Here is a 2,507-nt window from a genome sequence, read left to right as displayed (position 1 = left end):
GATCCTAACGGGGATGTCTTCTAATATGCCTAAAGGATACTTAACAGATCTATCGGCTAATTGGAGGGACATCTTAGTTGGTTGTAATTCTCCTAAGTTTAACCTTTTACACACAACTAAGGGAATTAAACTCACACTAGTGCCTAAGTCTAGGAAAGCTTTGTCGATCACATGACTCCCTAGAATGCAAGGTATAGAAAAACTCCTAGGGTCTTTCTCCTTCTTAGCAAGTTTATTCTCGGAAATAAAGTTACATTCCAAGGGTTAGGGATCGTGAAGCCTACACTTGTTGGTTAAGATGTCTTTGAGAAATTTCGCATAAGATGGAATTTGGGTGATGGCTTCGGTGAAAGGAATCTCTACATGAAGCTTCTCTATTACTTTTATAAACTTTTAGTATTGGTTATCGATTTTGGTTTGTTTAAGTATTTGCGGATATGGGATTGGTGGTTTGTACGGTGGTGGTTTGTAAGTTTTATCCTTGGCTTATCCTTCTTGGTCGGTTTGTTTTTCGGGTTCCACTGGTTCCTCTCCTTGGTTGGTAGGTATATTTTATTTAGAAGCTTTGGACTCGCTTATTGTTGGTTTATAAGGCCCTTCATAAGTGGTCCCACTTCGTAATGCGATAGCGTTAGCTTGCCCTCGAGGGTTAAGTTGAGGTTGTCCAGGGAATTATCCTCCAGGTGTAGTTTGCAGGGCTTGGTTTTGTGCTACCTGTGAGATCTTGGTTTCAAGCATCTTATTGTGAGTAATTATTTGATCAACCTTAGTCCCTAATTGCGTTATCAGTTTATTTACGTGAATGTTCTGGTTTAGGAATTCTTTATTTTGCTGAGTCTGGCCTGATATAAAGTTCTCCATGATCTTCTCAAGATTAGGCTTCTTGGGCACAACTTGCATAGGTTGATTTGGCTTTTGGGCTTGAAATCCTTGTGGTCTTTGAGGTGCATAGTTTTGGATAGGGTTTTATAGGAAAAATTTGGGTGATTCTTCCATCCAGGGTATTAAGTGTTTGAAAATGGGTTACGTTGGGCGTAATTCACTTGGTCGGTGTTCAGGTCGTTCAAAAGGTTACATTCCGCCATTCGTGTCCTTTAGATCCACAAAGCTCACACTCTGTGTGGACTACCGCTGCGGTGTTAGAGTTTGTAGAAATATGTTGGACCTTAAGGGCTAAAGCGTCCATTTTTGCTTGCATCATTTCCATAGAACTTATCTCATACGTTCCACCTTGGGTCTCCTTTTTCTCTACTGATGCTCATTCAGTTCCCCATTGGTAATGGTTTTGGGCCATATCCTCAATTAGGTCACAAGCTTCAGGGTAAGGTTTGTTCATCAACGCGCCACCAGCGGCAGCGTCGATGCTCATCTTTGTGTTATAATAGAGTCCATTGTAGAAGGTATGAACGATTAACCATTGTTCTAAGCCATGGTGTGGACAAACTCTTAACAACTCCTTGTATCTCTCCCTAGCTTCAAAAAGTGATTCTCCTTGGTTTTGAGTAAATCTATTTATTTGGTTTCGAAGAACAGCAGTCGTACTAGGGGGAAAATATCTAGTAAGAAAAACTCTCCTAAGGTCTTCCCAGGTAGTTATTGAGTTGGGTGGAAGTGAATCTAACCACGAACGTGCTCTATCCCAGAGGGAGAAAGGAAATAATCTTAAAATAACCGCATCAGGTGAAGCACCGTTGGATTTAAAGGTGTCAGCCAGTTGGATAAAGACTTTTAGATGTTGATTTGGGTTTTCAGTAGCGAGACCCGCGAATTGGTTCTGTTGCACTAATTGAAGTGAAGACGGTTTTAGTTCGAAATTATTGGCAGGAATGAGGGGGTTTACTATACTAGAACTAGGTTCCTCGTCAGAGGGTTAGGCAAATTCCTTAAGAGGTCTCCAGTCGCGATCCTCGGCCATAGCTTTCTTAATTCAGACGAGTAAGAGGCGTGTACGAGTGTAACGTTCGGGTTCCGCTAAAGGATCTAATAAATTTCTGGTACTATGGGTTCTTCGCATTTACTGGCTAATAATGACTTAGTCTAGACGGTGTAACAGAAGGGTACTAAATTTGACGAAGTTGGTCCCCGGCAACGGCGCCAAAAACTTGATCGTTGTATTTGCAAGTGCACGAATCGTGTCAGAGTAATATAAAAGATTATCGATCCCACAGAGACCAAATCGTCAATCTATCGATTACTGTGAGCAAAAATTCCCAACAGGAATAATAATCTCTAGCCGAGTAAGCATGTGTTCCCTACAAAGCTATCTTTCAGATATCTCCTCAGCAGTAGTTTCCTAGAGCAGTTGGTAAAGGGTTTGTCCCCTTTTCATCCCTAGCATGGCACGTGTCGACGTAGAATTCGTTTCCGATTCTCTCAGCCAGGACAATTCCTCTAGAGGTACTTATAGTTGTCCTCAGCAGGTTGGCTTATAGTTGTTCCCCAGTAGGGTTGCTTACAACAGACTATCCCCAATATGGTCGCCTATAGCCCATTCCCAGTGGAGTGGC

The 2,507-nt window shown here is 42.0% G+C and overlaps 1 non-coding gene across 1 annotated transcript; it reads left to right on the top strand.

Moving 5' to 3' along the window:
- The first annotated feature begins 1,424 nt into the window (after positions 1 to 1,424).
- Positions 1,425 to 1,531, top strand: LOC127078069 (small nucleolar RNA R71). The gene has a single exon (XR_007787815.1). It is a non-coding gene; the product is annotated as a small nucleolar RNA R71 (small nucleolar RNA).
- The last annotated feature ends 976 nt before the right edge of the window (positions 1,532 to 2,507 follow it).

Source organism: Lathyrus oleraceus, chromosome 4, assembly GCF_024323335.1.
Source record: "Lathyrus oleraceus cultivar Zhongwan6 chromosome 4, CAAS_Psat_ZW6_1.0, whole genome shotgun sequence".
Classification (NCBI taxonomy): Eukaryota; Viridiplantae; Streptophyta; class Magnoliopsida; order Fabales; family Fabaceae; genus Lathyrus; species Lathyrus oleraceus.
The sequence above is the reverse complement of the archived record's forward strand: the minus strand, read 5'-3'. Positions and strand labels throughout refer to the sequence as shown.